At 35.3% G+C, this 24,663-nt stretch overlaps 1 long non-coding RNA gene and 1 pseudogene across 2 annotated transcripts in view; both read right to left on the reverse strand.

The window, feature by feature from the left end:
* LOC308640606 overlaps positions 1–24,663 on the reverse strand; it is a 663,035-nt gene that overhangs the window by 208,859 nt on the left and 429,513 nt on the right. The gene's annotated exons all lie outside the window — the stretch shown is intronic.
* Positions 17,480–20,405, reverse strand: LOC308640609 (holocytochrome c-type synthase-like; annotated as a pseudogene). The gene is made up of 2 exons: positions 20,376–20,405; positions 17,480–18,168 (listed from the first exon to the last, which is right to left on the reverse strand). The product of its transcript is annotated as a holocytochrome c-type synthase-like (transcript).

Genomic DNA, 24,663 nt, shown 5'->3' on the forward strand with positions numbered 1-24,663 from the left:
TAAAAAGAAAGTAAATTCTTATGAATAGAGGTAAATAAATGCTCCATAAATGCTTGTTCTTAGTAGGATTCTTACTCATGAGAAAGTCAGTCATTACAATTTTTTCAATGCTGGTTAATTAAAAAAAAAGAAAATTCACTGACATCTCAAGCCTCTGAAGAGGCATTGCCTTTTATTCTCAAGGATAGTTATTCAAATGACAAAAGCTAAGACATTTGTCCTACACAATAACTTTGTGATCATTTCCAGAGAAAAGAAAACAACTAAGTTTCCTAGCCTGCCACCCCCAATTTAAGCCACAAGCTTACCTCTTGAAAATGCACATTGGTACAGATACAACAGGGAAGTCTGATTCCAGAGAGGACACACATTTATTTCATCTGCTGCTGTGCTACAATGAAGAGGAATAAGTAAGACCTGTCTTTTTCAAATGAGGAAATTTTTAGGAAACATTGAAATAATACTCAGAGTATTAGGCTGTATTTATCTAAGAGCATGTGTTTTACCACTGCCCACAGAGCATTGATAATAATAGAATTTCATTGTATCACAGTTCATTAAGCTAGACCACAAGAAATAAGTAGTGGGTTAATAGTGAGTTCATAGGTATTCAGAAGAATAAAAAAAGAAAAAAACATCTAAAATAGTGTTAACATTGTGTCCCCCATTTCATTTTTCATTTAAAGAGAAGTATTTTATAAAATACTTGTTTTTCATTTTTTCTAATCCGATTGCCTGTCAGGCTTATAATAACAAAATAACTGTTTAGAAACCAATTCCTTACAAAAGAGAAAATTCTAATTCTGGAAAATAACTATCTTGGATATGTTGCTTTAGTTTGCTTCACATATGAATGTTGTTATTGATTTCTAAATGGAATTTCCAAACCAGTGATTCTTTGTTTTCTCTCTCTCTCTCTCTCTCTCTCTCTCTCTCTCTCTCTCTCTCTCTCTCTCTCTTTCAATTAGAGATTAGTAGTTATACAGAGTAGTTGGGTTTATCCTGATACTCATACATTCATGAAAATTGATTTTCAGTTCATGTTCCCCTCTTTTCCCTCCTAATTCCTCCTCTTTCTCCTTCCTCTGCTAAAGTTCCTTCCTATCATCTATTAATTTATATTTGATTGGCTCCTTATGTAATCTTTTTTTTTGAGGGGGGTCTACCTGGGAACTGAATTCAGGAGCACTCCACCGCTGAGCCACATCCCCAGCCCTATTTTGTATTTTATTTAGAGACAGAGTCTCACTGAATTGCTTAGTGCCTCACTTTTTGTAAAAAAAAAAAAGATAATTTACAGAACAAACTGCGTCTATCCCTATAAATCAAACCTAGCTTTGAACCCTCGATTCTCCTGCCTTGACATCCTGAGCTGCTGAGAATACAGGTGTGCTCCACTGTCCTGGTTCTTTATGTAATCTTGTCCTTCTTTCACCTTTCCTTTATTTTACTCTAGCTTCTACATGTAGGAGAAAAACATTTGACCTTTGAGTTTCTGAGTTTGGCTAATTTCACTTAGCATGATATTCTCCATTTCTATCCATATACTGGCAAATGCCATAATTTCATTTCTTTTAATGGCTGAGTAGAACTCCAATGTATGTATATACCACAATTTCTTAATCCATTCATCTATTGACAGGCATTTGGTTTGATTCCATCATTTGGCTATTATGAATTTTGCTGCTATAAACATTGAGGTGGCTGTGTCACTCTAGTATGCTGATTTTAGATCTTTTGGGAAAATACTCAGGAGTGACATGGCTGGGTTATATGGTGGGTCCATCTCTAGTTTTTTGAGGAATCTCCAAACTAATTTCCAGAGGGTTGCACTATTCTGCAATCCCATTAACAATGTACAACTGTGCTTTTTCCCCCCACAACCTCACCAGCATTTATTTTTGTCATATTCTTGATCTTTGCCATTCTGACTAGAGTGAGATGGAATCTTAGTGTAGTTTTGATTTGTATTTCCCTGAATGCTAGAGATGTTGAACATTTTTTCCTTGTATTTATTGTTCTTTCATGTTTCTTCTGTTGAGAAATTTCTGTTTAATTCTTTTGCCCATATATTGATTGGGTTATTTGTTTTTTGAGTTCTTTGTGTATTCTGGATATTAATCCCCTCTCAGAGGAGTAGCTGGCCAAGATTTTCTTCTGTTCTTTAGGCTTTCTCTTCACTCTCTTAATCATTTTTTTAGCTATGTAAAAGCTTTTTAGTTTAATGGCATCCCACTTATTGATGGTTCATTTTATTTATTGTGCTTTTGGGGTCTTGTTAAGGCAGTCTGTGCCAGCACCTATAAGATGGAGTGTTTACCCTATGTTTTCTTCTAGCAATTGGAATGTTTCTGGCCAAATCAGTGACTTTCATAAAAATATACTGTGGAAAGAAGTAAGAAATAAGAAATAGGAAGGAGGGGAAGAAAAGGTAATTTACAGAACAAACTTCATTCATCCCTATAAATCAATAGATCATGTACCCACAGGTTAGACTGCGACAGCAGAATTTAGCCTCATTTTGCTCATCTTGGAGATGGTGACAATTTTTCGGACTGATGCCATGTTATGCATTTGGAAGAATGATTGCATTATAAAACCCATTTCAAGCTTCCCACTGCTCCAACAACATAAATAGTGAAGAGTGTTTAGACTGATTTAAAATGTGAAGGATGGAATTCCAATATAATTGAAGTCCTCTACCACTCAAACATCCCCCAAGTAGTGGTCATCTGCCTAATTAACCTCTTTATGTTAGGTTAAAAAAAAGAACCACTTTTCTTTATAAAACTATGCAGTATTCAACTTAGGGCACTATAGAAACTCTAGGCTTAGCATCTGACTAAGGCTTTAGTACTCCATTTCCAGAGAGATATGGCTGACAGTATACTCTGAATGATCCTCTGAACTAAAAACTAAAACCCAGATTAACATTGAAAACACTCCCACTGATTTAAATGCATTACTGAGCTGGCTCTAAATTAAGGCATGTGCAGAACCCCACAGGAATCCTGGGTGGTAGGAGAATACCAAATCCCACTTATGTCCTCAAGGTGTGGCTGAACCTGGTGATGTTATTTCTGCTCTGATAACTGCACAAGGTTCAAAGGACAGAAGATAAAGCTGAGGTCTGCCCCTGAGGGGACAGTCTAGTAAGAGGACCCCTAGTATCTGGAACCCTAAAGGCTATAGTCCTAAGGTAAGGAGGAAGGAGGTGCAAACCCTGATATTCAAGAATCAGAAATGAAACTTACCTGTCTCCACTTTGAACTGAGGGCAGGAAACATAAATCCTTGTCCTCCCCTGGAGAATTTGTAAGCACAAGTCTAAATTCATCCTTACCTGGTACAGAGTACCTGAAAAATTTGGGCTGAGACTTTAATTGACAGTGGCTGCAGTTTGGTGACACTGAAAAAAGCAGGGACAAATCTCTAGGGGATTTCAACTTCTATTCAGTCCTCAAAGAATTCCCACACAGTTAACTTTCCAGAACAATCAGGCAAAACTCCCAAAACACTCAAGAAAAGACATCATGGGTGAAATTCACCAGAAACATAAACAGACACAAACTCATAAATACTTCAGATGTAGAAAATATCAGACACAGAATAACTCATGTAACATATTTGAAGTGAATATAATAATTGAAATAAAAAAAAACTCTACTATTTTTTTTGGTAGCAGATTAGACATGTCTGGTGATGGAAAAAAAACTAAATGGAAGACAAATCCAAAGAAATGAATAAAGAAAGAAGAAAAGAAAAATGGAGAAATGAAAAAAAAGGATGAGAAATGTGAAGAGGCTCAGAGGCAAGGGGTAGGGGGGTGAAGAAAGAAGGTTTGACATGTGCCGATCTGAATTTCAGGGAGAGATAATATAGAGAACATAGAAGAGGCACTACTAAACAAAGAGCCATTGAGAGACATCAACTTTAGATACTGGAAGCCAAATGAAGTTCAACCAGGATAAATTTTTGAAAACTCACATTAAAACCAAGGAAAAATTGAGTATCTTAAAAGCAGCCAAAGGAAAAAGATAGATCATTTACAAAAGAAGTGTCCTTAAACTGGCTGCTGATTTCTGAACACTGGTAACCTGATTTTCATCAGTATAGACTGGTTTTGCCTGTACTTGAACTTCATATAAATGGCATCACGTAACATGCCATCTTTGGTTTGTTTCTTTCTCTCAACTTTAGGCCAGTGAAATGCATATGTGTTATTACATATAACAATAGTTTTGTTTTATTTCTGTGGAGTATTCTATCTCATTAATATCCCATAATTTTTATTTAGTGCTCTGCTGATGGGCATTTGAGTTATTTCCAAGTTTTTGCTACTATGAAGAATATGCTGCTATGACTCTGGTCTTTTTTCTTCTTAAAAAAAAAAGTAATTCTTAGGTGTCCAGTAATGTTTTGAACTTTCTCTCTACGGGAAACTAATAAAGATTAAAATGTAAATAAAACATAAAGCTCATAACTGACTTTATTTCACATCCACAAAGTTCCAAAACTTAATGAAATCTTCACTGCACTTTTGCTATGGATTTTATAATTATTTTTTTTTAAAAACTCTATTATTCCCTTGAAATTTTTGGCAAAAAAAATTAATATAAGGTTTTTATCCCATGTGATTCCAGCTCCATTTATCTAGAGGTGTGTGAAAAATCCTAATTTACTGGAATGATAGCATTGTGTCACATTTAAAAAAAATACAAACAGTGATCAACTTTAGATCCTTCTCAGAGCAAATTTAAAAGTGTACAAATGCACATGAGACAAGTGGTTAGTGTTTGCTGGTTAAGAGAAGACAGAAGAAAAAAGATATGTGTCATACTTCTAAGGTAAGGTATTTTGTAAATATCCAGTTTTATAAACTCACTACTGTATGTTCTACTATATTTGCAAACTATTTCTTGTTATATGGTGTTTTTTTTCCTCATCATGGTCTCTGAAAGTGTAGTTCACTTGTCAATAGGGAGCCTTTGATGGGTGTACTTGGGGTGCCCCAGACTCAAAAAGGCCACTATGCAGTAACCTGTGAAGAGAAAGCAGGAGTTGGGCACAAATTAGTGACTCAGTAAATCTGAGATAAATTTGAGGTACTATACATCCACATCATATGGGTTTTTCTGGATTAAGAGTTAGAGCAACACACAAAAGGCACATTGTGCTCAATCAAGGTGAACAACTTTAAATACCCATTTTAGTGAATATTTTTTGAGATTCCTTTCAAAACTAACTTTACCTGTCTTGCCAGTGCTTTCCTAGCCTTGTGTGCTGGGCCAGGACAGTTTCCAGGTGCAGCATTTCATGCTGTCCTGACACCATTTCTCAATTGTTCTCTGCCTGAGAACCAACTCCCTAACCCCCATAGTAAATATAATGGTTAGCCCTGCAGACTCTTGTTAGTTCCTCCCAATGTGCCAATCAGTTTGCAATTAAACTTATCAGGTGACTAGTATGTGATTAGAAGAGAGGGAAAGCTGATCTGAATCAAGAATTTCCAGGCTGCAACATAATGCATCTCCTTAGGAGCTTGCAATAAACAAATGTCTTAGGAAATTAGTTCAGGTCCAAAAGAGTGATTCTACTTCAAATGTTTTGTATATACAAACAATCTTACAGGCAGTAGTCTAAATAATCAGCTAAAATGCCCCCATACATGACATATTCCATCATGGCAAGTTCCTGCCAGCCATGTAATTTTATCATTTATTGGTAATGCCTTGAAAATTGAAGTTTATGTGTCAAGTCTGACACAGTATTAACCACATTGTAAGAAGAATAGCACATTAAGTATCCAGAACCTGGCAAATGTCAGTGGTTCACTCATGCCATTAGAGATCAGCATATCTCCTCATTTTTTTTAGGAGACTAAAACTGGAAACTTTTTGCATTAATAAAGGAAGAATAGTAACCATAGAAACACAGCATTGATCAATTTCCATGGTAAAAAAAGTGACTCTTTCCATGGAATGATCTGAGGTGTTCTAGCAAGTTCTTTTACCTAAAGATCTCTCTCCTACAGGTCTGAACTATTTAAAGCAATTGTAATTCTCTAAAAATAATAGGCAACCTATTAATAAAAAAAAGCATGGTAATTTTGATTAAAAGTTTAAATATACTTACTACAAAGAAATGCAAAAAGTGTGATGGCAAGAGACCAAGCCATCCATAATAAAAAGGGAGAACAGCAAGGGACAAAATCAATCTTAAAATTGGAAATGAGAGGAAACTGACATTTATTGAAAATTTACTCTTTGCCAAGCACTTACACTTTATTTCATTTAACTGTCATGGTCATCCTGTAAGTCTACATACATATATGCATATTTGCATCTTTTTCTAATTGCTAAATTATATATACTTGTTAAGGATTGGATGTGAATGTCCCCCAGAAGCTCCTATGTTAATAAACACAGGAATGTTTAGAGTTAAAATAATTGGATTGTGAGAGCTGTAACCTAATGAGTTCATCCTAGTTTGAATGGACTAATTAGGTAGTAACTGTAGGCAAGTGGGGCGTGGCTGGAGGAGTGTTCTGGAAGGATTCCTCTTCTTTGGGGCCTCTTCTCCCTTTCCTCTCTCTACTTCCTGGCCACCAGCCACCTCATTCTGCCATGATGTTCTGAAGCCTCCCCTCAGTCCCAGAGCTATGGCCTCTGCCAACCATGGACTAAACCTACAAAACCATGAGCCCACATTGACTTTCCTTCTCTTCCTCAGGTATTTTAGTCACAGTAATGAAAAGCTCATGATAGAAAAGTTGGAAAATACTAAGTACCAGGAGGAAAAGTAATATCAACCAACTCACCCTGTAGAGAAATACACTGTTAAAACTTGTTATACTGGTATATCAGGGTGTATGTACTTGATATATCTCTTTGCATACTGTTTTGCATAATTGAGATTATGACATACTTCTGTTTATTTTGAACCATTTCCTCCACTGTCAAATATTGTTAAAGTGTAAGTTCAATAAGAGAATGAAGTTTTGTCTGTCTGTTCATTGTTTCATCACCACTGTCTGGAAGAGTGCCAGGCTCAATAAAAGCTCAATAAATACTTGCTGAATGTGTGTGTGTGACTATTTTACTAGCCATCTCTCTCCATGTTTAGACATTTTGTTTTAAATATATAAATCTTTGTTAATAATTTCTGATTTTTGCCTGTAAGACCAATTTCCAGACATGAAATTGCTAGTTTAAAAGTTACAGACCTTTCTGAAGTTATAATGCATATTGACAATTGCTTCCTAAGAATTTTCAAGTTGATGCCGACCATCCTTGTGTGAAGGTACTAGATTCAAACCTCGTGGTTTCTATTTAAACATTCTCTTAAATTTTACAGATAAAACAACCTGTAATTTATGTTGTATTATTAATTCACATTAATATATTAACAAATCATCAGCTTTTCCCTTATTACTATAACTGTTTCCCCACAATTACTTATTTCCCTTTAGCCCAATTTAGATTGGCTTTTGCCAATAGCAAGGCTTTCCATTTTTATATTGTCAAATATTTTCTTTGAAACCTTTTTTTATATCTTCTATGCTTGAAAGCTTCTTCAAGAAGAAATAAGAAAACACATTAGTTTACTTCTAGTTTTTTATGGTTTCATTGTTACCTTTATTTCATTAATCACCTGGATTTGAGATCAAAGTAAGTCTATCCTAGCAGACAAAAGGTGTTCCAGCATTTATTTTAAAATTCCTTCTTTTTCTAAATTGTTGTTTGATGTCTTTTATCTTCATATGTGAGATTTTGACATAAGTTAGGTTCTTTTATTTCTTTCTCCATTTATTCTCATGAAAATTCAATGTTTTTTTTATTTTATTGTAATATTTAAAATTCATAATAGAGAAAGTGTTAATATTAAAAATTTATAGTCCCTCACCCGCTGCTCCCTTCTCTCTATTGATCTTTCTGCCATTTAGGGAAAGGGAAGGTGAAGGAAAGGTACTGGTGTCTGAACTAAAAGATGATATATTCCATGGTTTTATTATTAAGTCAAAACAGATTCTACTGTCATATATATCTGAAAAGAACCAATATAAGGGGCTGGAGTTGTGGCTCAGTGGTAGGCACTTGCCTGGCATGTGTGAGGCCCTGAGTTTGGTCCTCAGCACCAATATAAATAAATAAATTAAATATAAGATCAATTTACAACTAAAAATTTTTAAAAAAAGAACCAATACAAAATAGTCCTCCAATATTTCCTTTCCTACCTATAGTCCTATTCATCAGAAACAAATAATTTTAACCATTTCTGTTTTTTTTTTTTTTTTTTGGATTAACTCTAACTCACCATATAATAAAGTAAGGTCTTACTCATTGAACTTCTTACTCCATTGAACTACTGCTATGACGAATGATGAATCAGCTCATTTATACTATTTGATCTCCTTTTCCTCCTTTCTAGGTATTTGATAGTTTTAAAGTTGTTTTTGTTCCTCCTTTTTTTTATTACCTTTCTGAATTAAAACACTATTACTAAACTTCCATTTCCTGTTCCATCAACTTTCAACAGTGTGTCTTGATTTTCTACTATGTAACATGAATATATTGTCTCTACCATCTCCCATGATTTTTAACTCCTACCTTTGATAGATCTTATTTTACATTGTCAAACCTAGTGAGATGCACATTATCTCCAGCCATACTTAAGTATTTCAAGGTTTGCTTATGGATTGATTCCAACATTGTAGATCAATGAACAGTGATCATATTATAATGGCTACATAATTATTTTTTATTTTAGAATCCAATTTCTTCTCCCTATTCCAAGGTCACAGTGTCATCTGCCTTAAACGGAAATGATGTAGCACCAAATAAGTCAAATATATTCTTTCTTAATCCTGTCAGTTGCTCAAAATAAAAAAAAATGTTTGATAGAATTTACTGGTGATGCTATGTAGACTCAAGAGTGTGTGTGTGTGCGTGTGTGTGTGTGTGTGTGTAAGTTTTAAATTAAAGATTCAACAGCTTCATTAGTTATAGGACTATTCTGATGTTCTGCTTCTTCTGATGTGAATTTGAAAAGTTATGGTGTTTTTAGAAATGTTCCCATCTGATCTAAGTTTTCAAAAATTTTGTTATAAGATTTTTTGACAATGAAATAGCTTCTGAAATAGCTTAAGTGATATTTTCTTTTTCTTATGATATGGCTCAAGTCCATTTTATTACTCTTGCTAGGCATTATCATCTCAATCTTTTCAAGAGGTGAAATTACCGGATCATGATTTACTCTGCTTTTATTGTTACACCATTTGATATAGTCCTATTTATCAAAAAAAGTGACTGTTACTGATTTACACACTCACTAACAGTATATGAGTCTGCAACCTTGCTAAAATCTAGTATTAGTTTTACTTCAGCCATTCTGGCAGATATGTAGTGGTTACTTATTCATTAAAAGATAACTAATTAACTTTGAGCATCTGTGCAATGTCTATTTGCCATCTTCTTATGTGAAGTTCCTATTTATGTATTTTGCCATGTATATATTGGCCATCTCTCTCTTTTTTAAGAGTTTTTCTTTTTTAGATTATTTGTGTTGCAAAAGTCATTTTCTTGTCTTGTTTTTTCACACTCTTAATCCTATTAAACCCACAGTTTCTTAATTTTATATAGTCATATTTATCAATTGTGATTTGTTTGCTTGTTTGCTTATTTAGTATGTTTTATTCTCAGTTTATCTCTTATTGTGAAAATAACATGCAATTAATTGCTATCATCTTGTAATTAGTATTAACAGACAGTAGTATAAGTTATTCAAGTTATCTTTTATTAAAGAATATCTTGGACATTTCTGGAATTTTGTATTTTCATATAAATTTTAGAGTCAGCTTTTTTATTTTCACTTCCCTCCCCAGAAAAAAACTGCTGATATTGTGATTGAGATTATGTTTAGCTTATAGATTAATTTGTAAAGACTTTAAATCTTAATAATATTAGTCTTGCAATCTATGACTGTAGCATACATTTATTTGGCTCTTCTTCAATTTATTTCCATGTTTTGTAATTTTCTGCATAGAAGTTTTGTACATTTTTCATGAGATGCAATACTACATACTGATAATATATGATGTTATTATATATGGTATATTTTATTTTTTATTTTAAAGTTATTTTGCTAGTATTATATATACATAAAAAGATCTCCTTTCTATTTCTTTTTATCTCTCTTTCTTGTTTGCAATACTGGGAGTTGAACCCAGGGCCACATATGAGCTAGATAATTATTCTACCACTGAGCAACACCCCTAACTTCCAAAGATATTTGTATTGAACTTTTATCTAATGCCCTTATTAAATTCATTTACTTATGAACCAATAATGCCTTTTTTAAAACCAATGTTAGTTATATTTTAAAATACAAACATTTCTGACTTCCACAAACATACAGTTTAAAAATGCATTCTAGTAAGATTTTTGGCATAGAGGAATTTTAACACACTCCATTGTAGCAGGAACCTGACTTAAATGTGATTATAACATAAATGAGAATAGTTTATACATTATTTTGAATTCTGTAAGTATAATTACAGTTTCTTTCTTTCTAACCATTCTTTCTTTTTTCTTGTCTTATTGTAATGGCTAGGACTTCTACTACAATATTCAGTAATAGTGGAAATTAATTAGAGATCTTTGTTTCATTCTTTATCTAAGAAGGAAAACCAAGGGGGGTAATGTAGGCTCCAAGAATCCTAAATTTTAAAAAAATGAGTATTTTTATTCTCAACTTCTCTGATAGTTTCTGAAATCCAATTTCTCTGTCTCTCCTCTCTCTCTCTCTCTCTCTCTCTCTCTCTCTCTCTCTCTCTCTCTCTCTCCATGAGACTGTCAAAAATTCCACTGTGTTTCAGATTAGTTTCCTAGCTTTTGTCTTTCGTGGCCTAAGATTCACTAAATGGTTTACAGAGAAACTTAATGATAAATTTTCTTCAATATACTTTTTCTCTGTGATATTGGTTGTTAATATTTGTTGAGTTGATAATATTTGTTAAAAATTGGTGTCCATTTGGAAGATTCAAATTTTTAAAAATCAATTCCTTCAATTCTCAGATGCTTCAGTGGGAGCGTCATTCAACTACAGAAGTCAAATTTTACTCTAAGTTTTGAAAATAAACTCTAAAACTTGTAGAATAATTTTTCTACTTATTAATACATTTCTAGTTCCATCCTTACAATGTTCTGCAAACTCAAGGTCCTTTTTAACTCTAGAACATAGTTTTTTTTTAAGTTAGTGTATTTATCTGTCTATCTTAGGCATGATGAATTTCACTAGATGATCTATGGTTATACCAAGTGTTAGCTTGGATTTAAAATGATTTTACTAAACTGTTTTTGTTTTCATTGACTATTTATGACTAATTCACTTCCTATTAGTATCCATTTAGTAGTACAGCTTTAGATGGTTGTGGAATTGGGAACAAAAGGCTTGGAGCAGCTTTAGATTCTCCCAAAGCAATTATTTTATAATCTCCATACTACCTGAATTTATTTTATAATAAATGCCTTTTAAAAATTAAGCTTTAAAATAGCTACAGGAGAAAAATAGTTAACTTTTAAGCAATCCTTCTTGCAGATTAAAACTTAAACCTTAAAGTCAGAGACAGTTTCCCCCTGAAGAGTTGTTTATATTTGTTAAAAATTGGTGTGCATCTGGAGACTCAAATTTTTAAAAATCAACACAAAAATGTTAGCCTACCAGGGAAGAAACATGCATAAGTCTCTGAGCTAAGATTTTTTTGTCTTGAAGATATATAATTTAGAGTTTATTATATAGCACCTTTTTTGAAATGTAGGATTTTACCAATATTCTCTTTTAATGAGTTTCAGTGTATTATTTATCAACTGCTAAGTCTTGGACAATTTTGTTCCTCTGTGTCCTACCATATAAAATTATTTTAGAAAGAAATTTGATAAAAACCAAATGTGCCTGAGTAACAAATGAATTCATTATATTGAAAGTGAATACATGTCTATATTTTAGAGTAGATAATTTAAACCAAACATGACAGTATTAGAATTAACATTTGTTTTTTCTCAATCCTGGGAAATAGAATAGTATTCTCAGGTCTTATTTCCCAGTTACAATAACACGAATAGATATTGATGTAGCCTATTATCTCAGCAATAATGCATATTACAACAAGCCTATTATTTATTAGCAGTAAAATGTTTCTCCAGGGCTTAATTTAGAATGCCTGAAATGAAATAACAAAAATCTCACTCTTAGAAGTGATCCTCTGTACAGTTATTGTTTAGGGAAATTTTTACTGCTTCACAGCAGTTTAAGATCTTTAATTGGGAGTTCTTTGAAATGCAGGCATACAAGATAGCACCAAGGTTTTGGAAGGCTGGTGTGAATGAACACACATTTTACTGGAAGCCAAGCTTTTGGGGATGGATGGTAGGTTTCAGTTCAGAGGCAGAAATGGGGATCTCTTTCATACTCAGTGATATTTCTAAGATTTCTGTAAATACTGCTACCCTAGCAGCTGTCATCCATCCCATGATTCTATCTTCAGATGGAGATGTTGGACATGAATGAGTTAATCCACTCAACTCTATTCTCTCAAGATCAGATCTGAGCAGACTGAATTGCAAAACATGGCTGATGCAATGAATTAGAGAGGAGTTCCCTAGAGAACTTCAGCAGTGAGTGAGCTAAATTAACTTTACACTCGAAAAGCAACAGAGGTGCCTGATGTTTGCAAGTTCTTGTGATAGCAAGGCTAGCTTCTAGTTCTGAAAACAATGTGCAAGAGTAAGGGATGGATGCAGGTCTGGAACTTCTGGGTCACAAGGTGAGACTTGACTGAAAAGAATAAGGTAAGAATACACTTACCAGACTCAGGAGTCATGATCAAAGTAGGCACTACAACAGAGCTGACTCCATGCTGAAGCTCCACATGGACACCTAAAGTCTTCCTACATTCTCCCTGGGCCAAAATGGAATTGATCATAGAGCCTGGGACAGAGGTGAGTCTCGAGGTAGTCACTAGGTGGTTCTAGCCATGGGACAAAAGGCCTTTAGAAGCATGGAATTTCTAGGTCACTACATCGTCTATACTTCAAGAACTTTTATTCTGAGCCTTAATTTTCTAAGAGCCTCAATTTTTGAGATTGACCAAGATCTAGAGGCATTTTTTGCCATGAATATCAGGTATCATTCTTGTGATTTCTAATAGATGCTCAAAATAGTTGGAGCAGGGGCCCGAGTTTCCTTTTCCCTAGGATTTTTCTTCTGAATTTTCTTTGAACCTGCTGACTGAAGTGAATCTGAGGACTGAATAATGGCTGGATGTGCCATGACTGAACTAAAATCTTCACACATCCAAAACACTAAAATGAATCTCCTTAATGGAACTGCTGGCTGGAGGGAAAGCATCTATAGACTTCTAACTTGGACTTCTCTCCAAAGCTTTTGCTGTGATTCCCACTGCAGGCTCTCAGTAGACTTCTCAATTATTTGAAAAGGTGCTGACCTAGCAGGTAGGCTCACTCAGCCCAGAACTAACCACACTGCAGTGGAGTGTTATCTTCACATAAGCATTGACTCCTTCTGGCCTCCTTAATCCAGAATCTCAGGGTTGTGGTTTTGAAAGTAAAGGTACTGGAAAGCTGGGAGAGCCTGAGATGCCACAGCCAGGGACATGCAAAACAGAGAAGTGTGTTCTTATGCACAGGGGGTGTGGGGCTGTGGGGGAGGTTGGTGAGCTGAAGAGATTCAATTGCAGAAAACTCTAGCAAAAGAGAAGATCTGGAGTAATAGACCCCAAATATATACACTTGAGAGTAATAAAAATTGGGAAAAGAATGATCTTTAGGTTTTTCACAAAGCCTAAATGGTGTGTGTGAGTGTGTGTGTGTGTGTGTGTGTGTGTGTGTGTGTGTGTTGGAGAATGAACTCAGGGCCTTATGCATGCTAAGTGGGCACTTCACTGAGATACACTTACAGACTCTTTAAGTGAAAGTTAATGTTTCCATTGATGCTTCATTAATTATTCCATCCAACATTTACTATAAAATACTATGTATCCTGGTGCTGTATTAGACATGTACCAGGCCCAGATTCCATCAGGGGAGCCAGATACTCTAAACACAGGTAGAATAGGATGAATTTTTTTGAAATTTTGCTATTTGTTAAGTATCTGTTACATGTTAGACATTTCCATATTAAGGATTTAATTTAATTCATGAAATGATCCTTTAAATATTATTATCCCCAGTTCTGAAGAATGGCAAGAAAAGCACATTTCATGAATGCAAGATACAAAGGAATAAAACCAGAGCAAAAATGGGCATTCATGTGACCTATTAAGGTACAGCCTTAACCTGTGAAATGTTTCCTTAACCTGTGAAATGGATAATTATACCTGTCTTAGAGAAGAGTTGTAAAAGAAGAAATTGCATTAATAGTGAATATGACAGTCTGTACACAGAGTTTGACACTTGGAAAGGTTTGTTAACTGTGTATGTTCTGTTTCCATCTGAAGTTATACAAGTAGAGGAGGCCTGGAGAGGCTGGCAAAACACAGGTATAGGAGTCTAGGCAGGATAATATACAACAATCCCTGGCTGGAAAGAGGTGACATGGGACATCCTAGCTTCAGAAATCCAGAGTTCTGCCAGCAATCTCAAGACACCTGGAAAACCAAGTCAGGAGTGAGTGGAAAGCAGGAGCTCAGTCATGAGCACCAAGCGGAAGCCCAGTCTCTCTATCTGAGGTTAGCCACCACTGGTCAGATGACAAGGGCATTGCTGATATTTTTATTCATTTTTTTCAGATAATGGGTTTTGGTTTTGTTTATACCCTCTTCTATTCCTAATCCAATCACTTATTTTTAATATATTTTATTTCTTTTTTTTTTTGGGGGGGGGAGGTGTGTACCAGGGATTGAACTCAGGGGCACTTGACTGCTGAGCCACATCTCCAGCCCTATTTTGTATTTTATTTAGAGGCAGGGTCTCACTGAGTTGCTTAGTGCCTCACTTTTGCCAAGGCTGACTTTGAACTCTCCATCCTCCTGTCTCAGCCTCCAAAGGCACTGGGATTACAGGTATGTGCTACTGGGCCTGGCAATATATTTTATTTCTTAAAAAGGCATTTTGTGTTGTAAATTAACCTCTAACTTTAGTTGTTTCTTATGTAGTGCATTCATTGCTGTTTAGTGCTAAGTATAATTTCTAGTATGATATCTTCTTTAACAATTGAAGTTTCCAAACATGTTTCCTGACCTTTTATGGTTGATTTGAAGCTAAACTTACTCTTGTCATAAAATGTTTCTAAATGTTAACAATTCTTTAAAACTTATTGTTTTCCTTCATTATTTAATTCATGACCAATAGTTTAAGATATTTTATGGTTCTTGAAAGGAATATATATTTTCTATGAGAGCAGACATAGTCTTTTATAAGAAACTATTAGATCAAGCTTATTAATTTTATGTTTTATAAGAGAAAAAAATGACTGGAACCCATTACTTGTAGGCAAGGATATATTCTATAGTATTGCAGAAGAGAACAATAGGTAACTTAAGCAACTGATTGATAAACACTCAAGCTTCCTTGGGCTGCCAGTGGATAACCCTGAGGCATGATCTACTCAGTCTCCCAGTGTTCCACAGTGGTAGCTGGCTTGATAAAACATCTCTAACTGACTTTCTTCCCTTCCTTTTATCATGTCTCCACTTCCCTGCTAGTGTTTCTTGGGATCACCTTTCAAATAAACTATCTGCCCTTGCATTGTTTTCCCAACTTGTGCTTTTGGGAAAACCAACCCAAGATGTCTAACTTTCCTTTGGTTAATAAGGTCGTATGTATCATTTCCCACTTTTCATTATAATTTTTATATATTTTCCCCTCTTCTTTTGTGAGAAGTACATAGTTCACTTTTTAAAAAATCAACCTGGAAATTTTTGTCTCTTAAAAGTTTAATCCAGAGGTTAACCAATTACTCCCATAGGCCAAATCTGGCCTGAAACCAGATTTTTATATGGCCTGCAAGCAAAGAATGGTTTTTACATTTTTAAAGGGTTGCAAAAACTGTATGTGATTTAAAATGCCTAAAATATTTATAATCAACTTTTACAGAAAAGTTGGTCCTTTGCCAGCTCCTAGTTTAATCCACACATATTTATTATGATTGCTGACATACTGTATATATTGCTAACAGTTACAATTTTAATACTGTTTCCCTTGCACTTTTCTCCTTTGCTATTTTCTGTTGGGTTGAAAAAAGTTTTTGATCTTTTTCTTCTCCTTGCCTTATCAACTAGGAAGCAATAGATGCCATTATTTTTGTTGTTATTGTATTTTTGTGGGTTTTTTTTAGGATAAATTAAATGATTTAATATTATTAACACTTACAAAAACAGTCACTTATAACATGCTGATATAATTAGAACAACCAGTTTTGGGGTTACTGATACAAGAATTTCAACAACCATCTTAGAGCCTCCTTAAAACATAAAAATTGAGACAATGAATTGATGCAAGCATACTACATCTCAGAAAAATACTCTTATTGTAAATATTAATACTCAGCAAAATATAATCACTGATATTGTGTCTTGAGCCAGGTTTTTAAATTTGGGTTAGGCCAGTGGGGGTGGGTGGAGTTCCCAATGGAAGAAGGACAATGAGGAGAACTGTTTTGGGGGAGCAGAGTTATATATCAGAACAACAGAAAAATATTTTTAAAATGAAAATATATGTTTCAAAGCATATGCATCAGAATCCCATGGTAAGTTGAAACTTTTTTAACAAGTTCCCAGTATGAAAAATGCATATTAATGAGAATTTAGAGAGCCAAGATACATCTTAGTCTTGCTGAGTGCAAGGGTATGGCTTTGCATTTTGTTCAGTGTCATTACTAAATTGTAGGGACTTTAGAAATTATGATCTATTTTTAAAAAGATATTGCTTATTTAAAATAAACTATTTTAGTTAAAAGATTTGACCAGGTAACAGCTCACAGGCATCACACTGACTTTCAGGTTTTACCTCTCAAATTTCCTGAGAAATCAGTAAGAAAAATGAAGCTTTCCTCACCTCAGTTTTCTAGATGAATACACAGGCAATATTGCAGTTAAAGGACAAACTGAGGAATGCCTCTTACTTAAACCAAATGGGAAGAAAACTTAAAACAATCTGCTATAAACTGCAAGACAAAATGCACCTCAAAACTGAACAGAGCATGGCTCCTTGACTAAGTAAAGGACGAAGCGTGATTATCCACTTGAAGTTCCCATAACATCATGAGTGCAATTCAGTTTTGGGAAAATGGTTTAATGTATCTCTCAGAAACAAAATAGTTTATACTTTGCATAACAAACAAAACAGTGCTTATGATGCCCAGTGAACCTTCATTCTGTCCTGTACTTCTGAAAGCAAATCCAAGGTGGGGTGGCCATCCAGGACAGTGAACGGGTAGTCCTTAATGACTTTGCCCCCCTGGTACTACTCAATACCATATGTAACTTGTATGCCAAAAACGTTGATGATCCAATCATGTCTGTCGAAAGGCAACTCATACTCCACCCAGGAACAAATTCTTGCCTTTGGTGAATAGTCTTTTGCTTTCCCTTCAAATCAGATAACAATGGACCACAAGGATACTTCAAAATCTCTCTCCACGCCTGTGCATTGTTCTGACTGTGAATTCTGATGGTATTACACATAGTTTTCTGATTAGTATCCTCATCCTTCCACTTCCACCCTTTCCTAAACTTTTCATTCCAGAGCATCAGTTAGGAAGGATAAACCCGTGTTTTCTCTAAATCTGCTCGTGGAGTGGATGACTCCTCTCTGGCGGTAGACAATGCAAAGGGCTGATCTGGAGCTGGTGTTTGGTTAGGTGGTGGCATCAGATTTGAAGGATTCATGTTCTCCTTATTCTTAGCAGCAGAGATGGCAATGGGACACACTGTATGTACTCATATGCAGGATCTTGGAGGGCAGGCAGAGTATGTTTTGCTCTCAGAGCCTGGACCAGAGGGTTCTGTGCTCTTCCTACAGCCTTTCATTTTCCCTTCATGTATCAGCCATCCTGAATTTGAGGATGCTGTCTGAAGATCTGAATTATTTGAGATCTGAACAGGAACAATAGGAGTAGAGGGTGACAAACCCAAGATAGAAATCAATTTTGCCTCAAAAAAATTTTAAATTCCCTGCTGATTCCTCCCCATTGGCTAATTCAGGCTGCTGGCCCCGCTCCTAAGCCTCTAACCCAAGCCAGTGGACAGAGACCTGTGGCGGTCCTGCCTTCCTCTCACTGCATCACCCCTGTCTCCTAGATGTTTTTTTTTTTTTCTTGGCAATCACAATTAAATCTTAACATAAATTCCTACCTATTAATTTTTAAGCAAAATTTAAAATTGTTCAGCATTTTAACCTCTTCCTGTTAAGCATTTCAAATTGTTATTTAGAGTTATAGTTTTTATCAATTTGATCATTCAGATTAAAGGTAGTATTACACCAAAAATTATATAACAGTAGTTAATAGACTTTTATTTCTATTGATATCTATGTTCACTGTAATCTTAGATTCCATACTTTCTCTCTAGCTTCCTCCTATTTTAAAATAATTCTCCAGTGAGAACCTGTGATTGGCTAATCATTTAAGTCTGTGTAATTATGAAAATGTCTTTGTTTTGTAGTTTTGATGGGTATCGAATTTTAAATTGAAGTTAACTTCTCTGAGTTCTTGAGCACATTACTGTCCTCTTCCATTTATTGAAATAATGACAAGTCTGAGGACAATCTATTGAGGGCCCCTTTGCATAGAATCTTTATTTTGTCTCTGATAGATTTTAAGATTTTTCTGCTTGTTTCTTATATTCAGTTTCGCTATGTTATAAACTTAGTCATTCTGCATTTTACTACTGTAATTTTAATATGAGGATTCATACCATCTTACAATTCTGGAAAATCTCAACTGCAATATATTTAAACAGTGCTCCCCCATTCCCTTTTTAAATCTCTCATTCAGCATGTAATATAGAACTTCTATTAATTTATGTCAAAATACTTACTATGCACACAAGATTATGACAATAATGTCCTTCCAATTCCAAATGAGTAACTAAGATAAAATACAAATAGGAAAGCATTTATTCTTTTCTTAAAGCAAAATGTTAATTTAGGTATATACTGAATCACATTATTTTAAACCAGGAGCAATCAGACTATAAGTTAGATTATTACAAAATCACATTTATCACACAGTAAGGCTAAAAATAAAATTACACATTGAATTTGATAAACTAAAAATCAGAAAAATTCCTGAGTCCTGAAACTTGTGACATTACTTAAGTATGATTTCAAACTATTTATATGAATTCTCTAATTTTTGAATTCTGAAGTCATTAAAGAACTTATTGATACATACTCAGAGTAAAAAAACTTGTACAGTCTGTACCTATATTTTTGTGTATGTTTATACATGTATGTATACACATGCATATATGTATAAATGTATGCATGTATATGCATGCATATATGTATTTGTGTATATATGTGTGTCTGTATGAGTATGTATATCCTACATAAAATGACACTCTCCAGAGAGCCCCTTAAGTTTTCTACATAATAATCATTATAGCAATTTTCTACATAACAATCATGTGGTATATTGTTTATTTTTTTGTATTCTTCCTCTAAAATGCCCTTCCATAAAGGTAGAGACTTTTGGGTCATTACTATATTGCTTGGAATATTTCCTAGTATATAGTTTCTTAAGTATTTGTTGAGTTAATGATGGAGTTCATATATATTTTAAGTCAAACCTTAGTTTGACTTAAAATAGAGAAAAATAGATATTTCCATGAAAATTATATAAGATAGGAGAGTCAGCAGTATATCGGGGGCCCAGATGGACCACAGATATTGAGGAGCAGTATACATCTCAAACCAAGGCAAAACAAATTGGGCAATGGTACAAACAGAGGATGCAACCTGCTCTTGTTCTAGACACAGCTCAGGTTAATTGTGGAAAGATTCGAGAGTAAAGCTGGCCAAATGATTGGGGGCATACCAACTGGTTCAGGATTAAGCTTAGATGCTTAGATAAAGTATATGAAGCACATGTAGGTGGTTACTCTAATAGAAACATGATATGTAGGGTACATCCTTCAACAGGTGCCAATTCCATTCAGACTACTACTTAGCATGGCAGATAAGGTCTTTCAGGCTCTGGTCTCCACCTCTTCTCCTCTTCCACCATCATTGTATTATTACTGTGTTATTGCTCCATTTATGAAATAATCATATTTCTCTGAACTAAATCTTCATGATTCTCGCAGACTTTGGCCCATTCTTTTTCTTCTGCACAGAGTATTTTGTCCTGTCTCCTTACCTTCTCTTCCCTCTTAGGTCTCTTAATCATCTTCTACTTTTCCTTTAGAGCTTTGCTTAATTAACCACAGGCACTACTTGGAAGTGTTTGCTCCTCCCCAAGGTCAGGTATAGTGCCTTTCTGTTGTGTTTCCACAGCACATTCTTTTTTTTTATTGATTTTATTTTTTTAAAATACATGACAGCGGAATGCATCACAATTCTTATTACACATATATACCACAATTTTTCATATCTTTGTTTGTATATAAAGTATGTTGACACCCAATTCGTGTCTTCATACACGTACTTTGGATAATGATGTCCATCACATTCCACCATCCTTGCTAATCCCCTGCCCCCTCCTTTCCCTCCTACCCCTCTTCCCAATCTAGAATTCGTCTATTTCTCCCATGCTCCCCCTCCCTACCCCATTATGAGTAAGCCTCCTTATATCAGAGAAAGCATTTGGCTTTTGGTTTTGGGGGATTGGCTAACTTCACTTAGCATTATCTTCTCCAACGCCATCCATTTACCTTCAAATGCCATGATTTTATTCTCTTTTATTGCTGAGTAAAATTCCATTGTGTATATACGCCACATGTTTTTATCCATTCATCCACTGAAGGGCATCTAGGTTGGCTCCACAGTTTAGCTATTGTGAATTGTGCTGTTATAAACATTGATGTGGCTGTGTCCCTGTAGTATGCTGTTTTAAGTCCTTTGGATGTAGTCTGAGGAGAGGGATAGCTGGGTCAAATGGTGGTTCCATTCCCAAATTTCCAAGAAATCTCCATAGTGCTTTCCATATTGGCTACACCAATTTGCAGTCCCACCAGCAATGTATGAATGTACCTTTTCCCTCACATCCTCGCCAACACTTATTGTTGTTTGTCTTCATAATAGCTGCCATTCTAAGTGGAGTGAGATGATATCTTAGAGTAATTTTGATTTGCGTTTCATTGATTGCTAGAGATGTTGAATATTTTCATATATTTGTTGATTGATTGATTATCCTTTTCTGAGAAGTGTCTGTTGAGGTCCTTGGCCCATTTGTTGATTTGGTTATTTGTTTTTTGGTACTTAGTTTTTTGAATTCTTTATATACTTTAGAGATTAGTGTTCTATCTGATGTGTGAGGGGTAAAAATTTGCTCCCAGGATGTAGGCTCTCTGTTCACCTCACAGATTGTTTCTTTTGCTGAGAAGAAACTTTTTAGTTTGATTCCATCCCATTTATTGATTCTTGGTTTTAATTCTTTCATTATAGGAGTCTTATTAAGGAAGTTGGAGCCTAATCCCACATGATGAAGATTAGGGCTTACTTTTTCTTCTATTAGACACAGAGTCTCTGGTTTAATTCCTACGTCCTTGATCCATTTTGAGTTAAGTTTTGTGCATGGTGAGAGATAGGGATTTAATTTCATTTTGTTACATATATATTTCCAGTTTTTCCAGTACTATTTGTTGAAGATGCTGTCTTTTCTCCAGTACATGTTTTTGGCAACTTTGTCTAATATAAGATAATTGAATTTTGTGGGTTAGTCTCTGTGTCTCCTATTCTGTACCATTGGTCTACCAGTATGTTTTGGTGCTTGTACCATGCTGTTTTTGTTACTAGTGCTCTGTAGTATGGTTTAAGGTCTGGTATAGTGATGCCACCTGCTTCACTCTTCCTGCTAAGGATTGCTTTAGCTATTTAGGGTCTCTTATTTTTCCAGATGAATTTCATGCTACAGCACATACTTACTACATAAGTGCATTTACCATATATTCCTGAAGTTGCCGACTTTTGTGGCTATCTCCCCAGCCAGGCAGTATTATCCTCTGGGGTTTGTTCACAGATGAGTTCCAGCACCTAGTACAACAACTGACACACTGAAGACACTTGGTAAACACTTACTGAATAAGCGATGAGTAAAATTAGTGACTGAATGAATGTGGCAGGTCCAAGAAGACAGATGGAACACAGCAGCCTAAGAGGCATGATGATGTAATTGATTAAGTCTCAATAGTAACAAAGAAGGGGGTGTGTTTGGTTCTGCAGGTATCAGAACCTTAGAGATGAGTGGAAGACCTCAGTATCACTTCGTGGTTGTGTTAAGAAATGGTAAGTCAAAGACAGGTTAAAACCATCAAGTGGCCAGAGTTGTCATTAGAAATTCCAGCTTTACCTTTCTGGTGCTTTCACCAGTCCCTGAAAATGGCAGTGCCTTATTTTCAGTGACACCAAGCATCAAATTCCCTCCTTGTCTTTCTCCTTTCTACAACACCATCTCTATAGACATCTCATTTGTGGAATTTAAGGCACTGATTGGTATAGAAGGAGTCATGGATTATTTGAACTTCAGAATGTTCTCAGAGACTCTGGTGTTTTGACCTATAAAAGGCTACCTGCTCCTCTACTGACTGGTCTGATGGGTGTGGGTTTCATTAATTGCTAAGTGGAGAATCAAGGACCCTCCCAGGAGGACATAAGGTTAGCCTGGGAGACACACTGAGGTGTTAAAGAGGTAACTGTTTGCTATAATTTCAGTGATTGAATCTGATCTTTAATGATACACAAATATTTTTCCACCAGCCAGAATCCATTATTATTCTTTTGAGCCAGCTTTTCCCAGGGCTTTGTTCCCTATAATAGAAGGGATGCCTTGAGATTATACCTTGTCAATCCTACATCTACAGAAATCTATACTGATACTAATAAAGGGACTCAATTCTCCTTCAAAAACCCCTCTGTGACAAAAGTATGTTTGGGTATTGCCTAATGCACTCATAATAAATATATACAGCCGTAAAACACAACACGGTCCTGGTAGCCTGTTATTTGAAGTAATTGTAGATTGCAAGTGGACATTTTAAAGAGAAGCTTACAAGTTAGTTGTACTTTCTGGTAGTAATTACCTCCCACAAACATGACTCACTTAAGCAGCTTAAATGCAAGAGTTGGGTGTCCCAAAATCAACAGTCTTATAAATAAATCTCTGAATCATGAACTGAAGGCATAAATGTTTAAATATTTCTCCCTGATCTCAAAAACAGCTTCAGAGTTGAGATTTTAAAAAATGCATTAAAATATCAAGGTAAAAAATAAAATCAAAAAGCAAGAAAGACCATGGGAGTCTCTGTATACTGTGGTGAGGCTCTCTTCACTTTGGAAGTCAACATCCTTTCCATAAGACTCACACTCCAGCAAGCAGAGTGTACGTGCATTTTCTTCAACTCAGATGGGGAGAGCTGCTATTTGTTTAAATGAAGCCCGTTTGTTTTTCTTTTGAAATTGTACTCACAGGGTAGACTTTTATGGTAATGTAGCAACATGAATTTTTTTTTTAAAGAGAGAGCGAGGAGAGAGAGAGAGAGAGAGAGAGAGAGAGAGAGAGAGAGAGAGAGAATCTCCAACATTCATTTTCTAGTTCTCGGCGGACACAACATCCCTGTATGTAGTGCTGTATGTGGTGCTGAGGATCGAACCCGGGCCGCACGCATGCCAGTTGAGCGCGCCACCGCTTGAGCCACATCCCCAGCCCCAACATGAATGTTTTGGATGGGACTTCCCAGGAGTCTCACGGGTAAGAGAACATATTACTGAAGAATTGTGGCTGTGTCAACTAGGAATGCTGAAGAGAGAACAATCCATGCCAGAAGGAGACGTTCATTTTTTTGGAATGCTTACTCAAAGACTTTGTGTATCCCAGTGAGCTTTGGTCTTCCAATTGGTGAAACTTATTGTTAAAAAAAATATGAAAAAAGTACACTCTGAAATTATTAACAGAAATTTAGATGCTGACATCATCCACCCACTAGGTTCATTTTTTTTTTTTTGAGCAAGAAGTCCTAAAGTTTTATTTGTGGTTCATCATGAAGGAGCTAAGTTAGATGACTATTCTTTTCTTGATATATCCATATATTTTAAACTATAGTATCAATTACCTGCTTGGATCTGAGGGTAAAACTGAGAGAATTCTATCATCCATGTTTAAAATCTGAAAACACACGTCCACCTACCTCTGATTTTTCTGCCTGTTCAAAATAGCCATGTGGTAGCCAACTTATCACTGAATTCTACAGAATGTTCAGGGTCAAAAGAAAACTGCTTTTACAGGAAGACTTTTTCAGTATTTTTTTCTGAATCTGTGTCTATTTTGTTCCCAGTTATTTTCATATGCCCAGCTGCTGCTGTTGCATTCTCATCTCTTGGAAGAATCCAGAAAAATCAGGGTTCCTCTGTGGCCAAGTAGAGAAATGCCTGCCAAGAATGCTGATCTCCTGATGAAGGTCACTAAATACTATAAAACAGACTGAGTACAG

Source organism: Spermophilus citellus, assembly GCF_964194105.1.
Source record: "Spermophilus citellus genome assembly, contig: SCAFFOLD_55, whole genome shotgun sequence".
Taxonomy (NCBI): domain Eukaryota; kingdom Metazoa; phylum Chordata; class Mammalia; order Rodentia; family Sciuridae; genus Spermophilus; species Spermophilus citellus.